This window comes from Mastomys coucha, unplaced genomic scaffold (genome assembly GCF_008632895.1).
Source record: "Mastomys coucha isolate ucsf_1 unplaced genomic scaffold, UCSF_Mcou_1 pScaffold23, whole genome shotgun sequence".
NCBI classification, from domain to species: domain Eukaryota; kingdom Metazoa; phylum Chordata; class Mammalia; order Rodentia; family Muridae; genus Mastomys; species Mastomys coucha.
Window position 1 is genome coordinate 114,258,488 of NW_022196906.1, and position 10,457 is coordinate 114,268,944.

General features: G+C 46.2%; 1 protein-coding gene across 1 annotated transcript in view; it reads left to right on the plus strand.

The window, feature by feature from the left end:
- The window catches only part of Mobp (myelin associated oligodendrocyte basic protein), a 33,391-nt gene extending 28,461 nt beyond the window's left edge, over positions 1 to 4,930 (plus strand). Inside the window, exons 6-7 of the transcript XR_004111526.1 lie at positions 2,796 to 2,874; positions 2,990 to 4,930. The gene's annotated coding sequence lies outside the window, so the exon portion shown is untranslated. The remainder of the gene's footprint in view (positions 1 to 2,795; positions 2,875 to 2,989) is intronic.
- The last annotated feature ends 5,527 nt before the right edge of the window (positions 4,931 to 10,457 follow it).

Below are 10,457 nucleotides of genomic sequence, written 5' to 3' on the forward strand. Positions count from 1 at the left end.
CATCCCTGGGCTGGAGGTCTTGGGCTCTGTAAGAGAGCAGGCTGAGCAAGCCAGGAGAAGCAAGCCAGCCAGGAACATCTCTCCATGGCCTCTGCATCAGCTCCTGCTTCCTGACCTGTTTGAGTTCCAGTCCTGACTTCCTCTGGTGATCAACAGCCATGTGGAAGTGTAAGCTGAATAAACCCTTTCCTCCCCAACTTGCTTCATGGTCATGATGTTTGTGCAGGAATAGAAACCCTGACTAAGACAGTTTTTAAAATAATTTTCAAAAGTATGGACTCAGAGGCATCGACTGCAGGGAATCACTGGTGACCTTGGCAGGAAATGGAAGTGAGGAGCGGGAATCCAGGAATGAAATATTACACTTTCAGCTTAACCTGGCCTCCAAGGAAGCAGAGGATGGGTCCTGGCTCGAGTTATTAACTCAGGAGCTTTTGAGTGCACTGCAAAGCTCTTGAGACAGAGATGGCAGGGTATCTGATGAAGAGGCACAGGGCAATTAGCTGATGGAGCTAAGAGCCTTGGAGGCGGGCAGGGAGCTTGGGGACAAAACTGAGGGAGCCACATCCATGACTTGAGGGGGCTTCTCACTGGATGGAGAAGGAGGAGGGAGAATCGTAGATTACAGTGAATTTTCACGTTCCGTGTTGAGGTGTGGGGTAGCTCTTGCCTGAAGCCACCATTTCCTGTTTACCTTACGTAGGACACAAGGCAGCCGGTTCACGCTGGGGTGGTAGCGAACACAGGATGGATGAAGGCAGAGGGGAAGGTTCCAAAGAAGTCACTCCAGATCACCTCTGTGAAGTGCACTGATCCCTGCCCCCGGTATTTGAATGAATTTGTATTTTCTTTTTAAAAATGGTTTGTTTATTTGCAGTGTGTGCACATGCTGTGTGTACTTGTGGAGGTCAGAGGAGAACTAGAGGGATTCAGTCTCCTTCTCCCTGTAGGTTCTGGGGACAGAAAGGAGGCTATATATCCAGTTGTTCACTTCATTGCCCCTCCCACCCCCAATTCTGACTGGCCAAACTTAGGTCTCTATGAAAATGAAAGACACCTTTCCTATATGTTTATCCTCCCACAATGCTTCTGGGGTGGCTAAGGCAGCTGTGGATGGCTTAAGCCCCCAGGGGAACAAGGACACTCTAGGAGAGTCTCACAGAGTGACTGTCACATGCAGGGAAGGTAGTAGCTAGCTTGTTTAGCCTAGAGCAATACTTGCAAATGAGTAAAAGCAAAGCCATGTTTGCGTAAATATATATTCATAAATATATTATTAATAAATATGCAATTCATTTTCTCTCAAGATGCCAGTCCCTGATTTAAAGCCCTTTAGGGGTGAACTGATTTCTGCTTTCCATTCATAGTTTATGGGAAGCCATCTGTCATGGAACCTAGAGTGCTAAACACCATCATAGGATATTGAAAAGAAAAAAAAGCAGAAGCATTGATCCTCAAGTTCAGACCCAAGTCGACTCATTTCTGTGTCACTGGTCAATGGTGCCGATATTGGTTGATAAAATGATAATTTAAATTTATCTATGATTGTCAGCTTGACAGGAGAGTCTCAATGAGGGGATATCTAGATCAGATTGGGCTGTAGGCATGTCTGTGGCAGAAGCAAACTGATGATACCTGCCTTGCCCATCCCACAGAGATGTTGTGTAGACCAAGAAAGAACTTACAATCAAAGGTTGAGTGTGCCCAGATGGTAGCTAGCTTTTACAGGACTATCTGGAGGCAGCTGGGATGCTCTGGGAAGTAAACGTGACTTCAAGAGTGGCAGATCCAAGCTTTTCCCCACATCAGGCACTAACCAGTGGTGCCATGTCAACAGCTCAGCCTGTTGAGTCATTCAGTGAAGAACTCAGAGAACCTTCCAGAAACTCCCCGGTCCTGCAGTTCTGTGACTTCAGTGGACTGTTTTCAGCTCAATCAACAGAGCGTACATGTGCAAGGCAAGGGAGTGGATGTCTGTGTGGTTTCTGTGCTTGGGGTGGGAATGTACACAGAGAAGCTGAGTCCCTCTATTTCCTGGTGGGTGGGTCTACCAGAGGCGTCCCCTGAGAAGCAATGTTGAGGTCTACTGTCCTTTGGTGGCTGCCTGTCTTTTACTTCTCACAGTGGTTGACCTACCATCATTCCTACAACTCCAGCCAGTAAACTGAAAATACGTACCTAGCTGGAACTTGTCGTGTTCATGTGTGTGTGTCTATGCTTGTGTCTGTGCATGCTTATGTGCACGCGCATGTATGTGGCATGTGTGAGTGTGTATAGGTCAGAGGACAACTTTTGGGAGCCACAGGGGACCCAATATCAAACTCGGGCTGGCATGTGATCGCAGGGACCTTTACCCTCGGAACCATTTGCCACTTTTATCCATAACCGCTTAAACCGCACGATTTTTCTCTTATTTTCTGAGTCCTATTTGGCACCTCTTCTTTTGTTTATATCTTAGAATAGGCTTTTTCTCAGGAAGCTAGCTACATGAATCAGAAACAAACAAGCCACATCCCCGAGGTGGGGGAGGGAGCAGGGTTGAGCTGGTTTCAGGGATCTGCCAATCCTGGGGTCTTGCCCCTCTCTGACCTCCCTATCCTTGGGATCAAGTGTGTGACCAAAGGTCACGGAGCTCGGGTATTTGCCTCCCTTCACAGTTATGCCCATCCTTTTCATGAGAGTGGGGACCTGCTTCTGAAGAATGTAGGAGGCCAACAGGAATGCAGAGGTGCAAGCGCCAGGAGAACCAGGGATTGACCAGCCCTGTGTAGTTCTGATGGTCTCTCTCCCCTCAGCACCTGGACCATGCCATTCTACTATCTCCCTCTATAACCGCCAGCGAGACATCTCTGTCAATCTTCTCCACCCTCCACGGTAAGATTCTTTGCACCTTTCGTTATTTTAACAAGATTTTCCTCTTTGTCACTGGCATTCTGGACTTCGGCTGGGATGTCACTAAGCATAAACTATCTGTGCTTATTTTGCCCAGAACTCAGGTTCTTCAGTCTGAAGATCCTTGTGTCTTCTGGGATGTGCAAAACAAAGTCATGGTGCACGACCATCCAAACGGCAGATATAAAAACGACGTGAGAAAAATCCTAGCAGCTACTGATGGGGATTTATACATTGTCACGACACCACTGAGCTGTCCTCTGGGGACAGTATCAAGGCAAAGTATCTTAAAACCTCTAATCAAGCGACTGTAATTTTAGGCATCCATCCTGGAGAAAACTTATGCCCTTTTAGAGAAAGGAGAAATGCCAAAATTTGTTTAAAAGATAGTGGTTTGTAGTTAAGAAAGGTAGAATAAAATTAGCCAAAATGTCTGTCCACGGGGAATGAGAGAATCAATTTTAGGATATTCACAAATAAAGTCCTAACAGCAGTTAAAAGCCAATTTGTCAGATAGACCCATGTCAAGCAGGTAAATCTAGAAGGCAAACCGAGGGCTATAAAAATCAAGTATGGGGTAGTAAATCCAGTATAACGTCCTATGCATAAATATTGACAGCCCACAATCCTATATTGGTTATTGCTTAATAAGGAGAAGCCACAAGATCTCATACTTTTCTATAATGCAATAGAATTTTAAAATGACAGCAGAACACAAAGACACTAGAAATTGTCCTGTCAGAAATAAAAGTATAAGAAATAATTCCTGTCTTGAGGAAATAATCCAGACTAAAGCTACACAGTCATGGCTTAACGATACTAGCCGGTCATACATTTGTTTGGAGAGGGTCAGTGAGAAATGTGAATAGCCTGGGATGTTTCCAAAGTTGTATAAATCTTAAACACCAAAAATATTTGTTTTGAATCAGTTTTGGGTCTGGGCTATAGAGTCTGGCTTGTGATGGTTCCTGACACGGGAGAAAAGGGAATAAATTGAAATACGGCTCTTGAATTTTCTTTAAGGAACAGTAGGTAGGACAGGACAACAGAATGTTGGGGAATGTGGAGGGATGTAAAATAGACAGTATTATGGTAGGGGGAAACTCGGTGTAGGGACGATAAGAACACCACAATGGCCTTGTGTGGGAGTCGAGGTGGCCAAGCACAGGCAGTTGCTCAAAGACCTCAGAGGCCACCATTGCGTCCTCACAGCCAGACCCAGCAAAGTTCAGATCAAGTGCACGGGTCGGGGCCATGTCAGTGGAAACTGTCCAAGGTGTGCAGCAGGAGTGAGGAAGACAGCCAGGAGGAAGCAAGAGATGGCTCAGAGTGTTGCACGACCACAAGAAGAAGCAGGCCAAATATCGTCCCAAGGCAGCCGAGTGGTCCTGGCTTCCTCTCCCGAGGACACTGTGGCCCTGTGGAAGTACCAAGACAGAGGCAAGGGAATTTAACTGCACAAAAACTACATGCAGAAACTCAGGTGCTAAATGAATATATATGTGACAACCTTTCTGAGGACCAGGTTCCAGTGAGCGGCCCGGAGCTTCCTTCTTGACAGTAACTGAGCTGAGAAGAATAGGAACGGGATAGGAGCACACAGTAGCCCACTGGTGAGACAAACTCCCAGGCTAGCCTCATCCAACCTATTAAGGAAACTATGCTTTTCCATCTTCTTTTCATTTTGGCAAAGCCAAGCCCATCCTGAGCGCTTACTTGTCTCTGCCCTCTACGCCATCCCCGAGTCACAGAGCATGCGCATTAACCCAGAGCGCGCTAACCCACGCGCAGTGTTGGACATTAGCTCGTTAATGTGAATAACCAGAAACTACTAAATTTTGTTTGTTGTAGAAATAAAACCTGGGGATGGATCAAACCTATCTGGAGATTGCTTGGAGCTGGTGGATCACTATTATAATGTGCCTTGGGATACGTCACTGAATCGCGGTGTAATCATTACATACTGTTTTTCTACTTAATATTGGTTCTTAGGAACATTCCCCAGTAAATACTGGAGAAATTTCATAAAACTCCAAAAGCTATTCTTCATAAACTTTTTGGTAGTAATTCAAAGCCACAATGTCTGACATTATTCTGGATGTTAATTAATCTTACATTTTGGGAGAAACTGAGGCATGTGCCTGGAGTTGTTGGGGTCTCCAAGTAGAAATCTTCGTAGCATTTACTAATTCCCATAATGTAAATATTCCCACTGTGATGATACTCACAGTATGAATAGGAAGAGATGGCCGCACTGGCTCGCACACATAGTTCATTGCTCTCTCGCATCTCACACAGTTCATTGCTCTCTCACATCTCACATAGTTCATTGCTCTCTCGCGTCTCACAGTTCATTCCCTTCATCCACATGCACAGGCTGGTGCAAGGCACGTAGATAGCTACTCACCTGTGGGCCTCTATACAAGCAGAGTTTAATACACAAAGTCATGAGCTAGAGAGACTGCCTAGTGGTTAGAGCACTGGCTTCTCTTCCAGAGGACCTGGGTTCAGTTCCCAGCACCTCTATGGTGGCTCACAACCATCCATAAGTCCATGTCCTTAGCATCTGATGGCCCCTTCTGGCCTCCAAGAGCACTGTACAGACATGGCGCCCATACATACGTGTAGACAAACTACTCATACCCATAAAATAAACAAAATAAAAAATGTGTATCTAACACATAGTGTCACTACCAAAGAAAAGCTATGTAGGATATATAAGATAAATTCAGTTTATGGAGCTTCAGTGGAGAAATCTGACAGGATTAAAAAATGTTTTTATTGACAGAGTCTCACTATGTAGCCCTGGTTAGACCAGAATTCCCTGTATAGACAAGGTTGGCCTCCTACTCATAGATATCTTGCCTGCATCAACATGAGATTTTTTTTTTTAATTTGAGAAATGGTATTTGTTTCTATTTTACATTTGACCACTATTATTCCTTTTTAAAATTATTTTTAAAGTTAGCACACAAAGTAATAATTTCCTAGTGATGTTTTCATGTATGTAAACTGACACTTTGTTCTTATCCCCCCCCCCCCCCCCCCCCCCCCCCCCCCCCCCGCCACCCTCTCCCCCCCACTGTGCCAGTTCCTCCCCTATGCTGACCCTCCTCCTCCTCCTGCCGTCACGTGACGTCACTATGGGCTGCTGCTCTCTTCATTCTCTTTATCATTAGTCAAGAAGGCATCTGGTCATCCTGCTCCAGGCTCTAGCGCTCAGCCTTAAAGATATTAAAAACATTTATTTGCTTACTGTGTTTGTATGTGAGTAAGTGTGTGTATGTGTGTAAGTGTGTTTGTGCGTGAATGTTAGCATGTTTATGTGTGTGTGTTGAGTTTGTGTTAGTATGTGTTTGTGTGAGCATGTAAGTGTTTGTATGAGCATGTGTGTGTTTTCATGTGTATGAGTGTGTTAGTGTGTTTGTGTGTGAGACTGTGAATGTGTTTGTATGTGTAAGTGTGTTTGTGTGAGTGTGTGTTTATGTATGTGAATGTGAGAATGTATGTGAGCATAAGTATGTTTGCGTATCTGTTTGTGTGTGGGTATTGTGTTAGTATATGTGTTAGTATGTGTGTGTACACGCATGCGCACACATGGAGCAGTCAGAGGACAACTTGCAGGAGCTGACTCCCTCTCCCCTGTGAGTCCTGGGCATTGAACTCAGGTCATTGACTTAGCAGCAAGTGCTTAGCCCATGGAACCATCCAGCTCTCTGCCCTGAGCTCTTAGCTCTTGGGGTCTATACTAAAGATTTGTTTTTAATAGTCGACTGTTTACAAATGCAAAATCTGATTGTTCTGATAAAGCAACAAGCCTAGCTGGTCAGATGGAAGCATCGTGGGGCCTTAGCTTGGTCCCAGACATGGCTGGGAGGTGTGGCTTATTTCCTGGGAAAGAACATGAGCAGATTGGAGAGAACTGGGTTCTTCGGCCATCCTGGAGGTACTCTGTAAGAGCAGCTTCTGTTCTTTCCATGGTCTGTCAAGTCCTTCCTGAGTCCCCTGAGAACTGGGTTCTTCAGCCATCCTGGAGGTACTCTGTAAGAGCAGCTTCTATTCTCTTTCCATGGTCTGTCAAGCCCTTCCTGAGTCCCCTGCCCCAGGAGCCAGAGTGAGTTTTATCAGTGGTATTAGGATTTCCTTGTATAGTCTGGGATAGATGCCCATTGTGCCTAAGACCCCAGCCCATGGCTCCTATCCAGAGGGTCTGAATACTTTCTTCCAGGAAGTACAACATGCCATGGGTTCATGCGACTCTGGATTCCTAAGGCAGGCAATGGGAATTTAGGGTGTGGCCAGAAGCAGGCACCTGGTGTGGAGGATGAGGTGTCCTGTGGCTGAGGGTGTCTCTCTTGGGACCGCAGGAACAATGGCGTAGGATGTGAGTGCCTAGAAGGAGCGCTAGGGCGCGAGGGCTCTGAGGACAGCGGAATGGAGGACACTTGCTCATTCTCTCTTAAAGGTGCTTTACACATAGGAACCAACTGTTCTCCATAGGACATCATTTAGTGCTTAATTAAAACCAAGAACACTTCCATAGAGTTAATGGAATCATTTCCACGTTTAGCCCAGCTACAAAACCAGTCAGCACAGACCGTACTGACGTCATTTCCCTCCTCACTGACGTAAGTCCAAGGTTTACTGTGGGCTGCCATGTTGCTATCTCATCAGATAATATACTGTCTTATTTAGTCATGATGCACTTCTTTAACAATTTTAAAGATTATTTTACTTTATGCACATGAGAGATTGCCGGCACGTACTTGTGTGCAGTGCCCATGGAGGTCAGAAGAGGACATTAGATGGCCTGTAGCAGGAGTTACAGATGGTTGTGAGCGACCACGTGGTTGCTGGGAATCAAACCCACGTCCCCTGGAAGGGCAGCCAGCGCTCTTCACCATTGAGTCATGGCTGCAGCCTCAGTTCTTGAAGTCTTCTACGGAAGGCAGCAGGAGAGAAAGAAGGCAGAGAGTGGAGTCAGCAGAAGTAGCATCATAGCAGGATGTAAAACGGCTGCCATCTCTTCAACACTCGTAGAACCCCAGGCTGGTTCACCTTTGGGGAAGGACACATGTTTGAACATTTGCCAGTGACGTACAGGCCTTAAGTTTCCTCCTGGATATTGTTCATCGTTGTATGCGCGCTCCTTTGGGAGGGAAGTGGTGTCCTTGTTGCCTTTCGGCACCCTGCGGGTGTCTATATCTGGGGGATATCAACACGCCTGCTAGCTGGAACTCGAGCCTTCACGGTTTTTCCTAGAGCCAGGACAGAAGAAACCCAGGGCATTTACAAACATATCAGATAATTAAAAATTAAATGCAGTGCCTTTGATTTACTCTTAAATGTTAGTCAATGAATGTAGTCCGTACTGTCTTCAGACCTGAATAAAGATTTTGCCTGCAAGTTCATGAATAAAACTGGCGAGATTACTGGCAATCACTCCGATGGGAAAAATACTTGGTGTCTGGAGAAGCAAGTGAAAACGTTGTTAATACTGAATAATCTTCATGAGTGAGGGGAGCAAGGTCCAGGGCACTGAGTGTTTTGGAATTCTAGTTTAAAGGAAAGAACAATGCCCAGCCATTTCCTAACGCTGGGAAGCGCGTGGGTGGCAGAAGTGTATTGCTTTTAATACCTTTCAGAGATAAAGCCGTCTCTTTGATGAGAACATTGTAATTGAGTTTCAACCCAAGGGTGTCTGGGAAAGGACACACTTAGAATTATAAGATAAAAATGTTTTCCTGAGACAAAAAAAAAAAAAAAAATCGAACTTTTCTCCCTCTGTATGTCACAAGAAATAAATGTACGAGGGAAATAGATTAAACATCATTCTTAGGAAAACAAAAGACAGATAAGGGATCCAGGCTTGCAAACTAAATAAAACAAAACAAACCCAACCCAATATGATGGCCTGCCAAAGCAATTAAAATGAGGCCGGAAACTGCTGAGATGGGCCGGGGGCGTGAGCAGAAAAATGGCCTCCAGGCACTGAAGTGCAGAGGTAGTCCTCCTGAAGAGACCTGCTCAGTGATAAGCAGGCAAAATCCCCAGCATTTATCAAGAGCTGAAGGGGATGATGGGAGGAGAGGCTGCCCCCTGCTGGAGCCTCCTGTCATTTACAGTTTAGGAGGAATGAGTCTCTATCCCGTTTGCTTATTTTATTCTTTCCCAACCTTTAATTTTTTATACAATATGTTTTGATCATGTCTTCCTTTCCGCCCACTCCTCCTTACCTCCCCACCCACCCAACTTTGTCTCTCTTTCCTAAAAACAATTCACAAAATGAAAATCAAAACCAATAAGCCGGCCGGGTGGTGGTGGTGCACGCCTTTAATCCCAGCACTTGGGAGGCAGAGGCAGGTGGATTTCTGAGTTCGAGGCAGGCGGATTTCTGAGTTCGAGGCCAGCCTAGTCTTCAGAGTGAGTTCCAGGACAGCCAGGGCTACAGGAAAACCCTGTCTCGGAAACAAAACAAAACAAAACAAAACCAATAAGCCAAAGACCAACCAAAACAAAACTTTCACAAATGTCACTGAATTCACTCTGTGCTGGCCAACTCCTCCTGGGCAGGGGGCCTGCTCTGGACTGTGGCGGAGAAGCCAGTGACACTCGTGGACCAAGCCAGTGGGCAGAAAATGAAAATGTGGTACATTTACGAATTATACAGCTGTTAAGAAAAACAAAGTTATAATGGCTCCAGAAAAGAGAGCACCCCGAGTGAGGTAACTTCGATCCAAAAGGACATTTTATTGAGTCACTAGCCAAAGGGTCCCACGGAGAGCCCCAAACATCATGCGCTCCTGCCAAGGCTACTGGCTGCCTTTCACAACCTGCCTGTGACTCTCTTGTCTGTAGCCCCTGTAGCTAAGATACCACTGATTTGCGGCATTGAACACAGAGACGTTGAGCTGGCGCCCCACCGTAGGAGCCTCACCACTACAGAGTAGGCAGCATGGCGGTGCTCGAAGACACTCTGCAGACTACCAAGGAGAAAGGTGTTCATTGCTGCCACCCGGCTCGAACCAGCCTGGGGGCTATACTGGCTCAGCGGTGACACAGACATTACGGGAGTAACCAACCGCCACCTGCTCGGACCAGCCTTGGAGCTATACTGGCTCAGCAGTGACACAGACGTTATGGGAGTAACCAACCACTTTTTTTTTTTTTACTGCCTTTAAGGCCCGCTCCATGAGAAGAAACCCATTCCTGACACAGCTGAAGTGCCCAAGAACCCGAGAGGAGGTTTCCCCTAGGCCGGTGACCTACTATCATTCTGCTTAAGGATCATAGTAATAAATTGACTCTTCATTCCATACTGCCGAGCTCAAAGACCAGAAAGCCCAAGCCACATCCACGATGGGAACTGACGCGGAGACCCACCTGGGACAACATGGAGAGGGAGAGACTTTGGGACGCTCAGTCCCAAATGGGCTGTCTCCATCAAACCCCTCCCACCAGGCTCAGAGGGGGTGGGGAGATTGTTAGAGCCAGAGGTGAGGATGATTCCACGGAAACAGCGACTTCCAAACACAACAGGGCTGAGATAAGCTCATGGAGGCGGT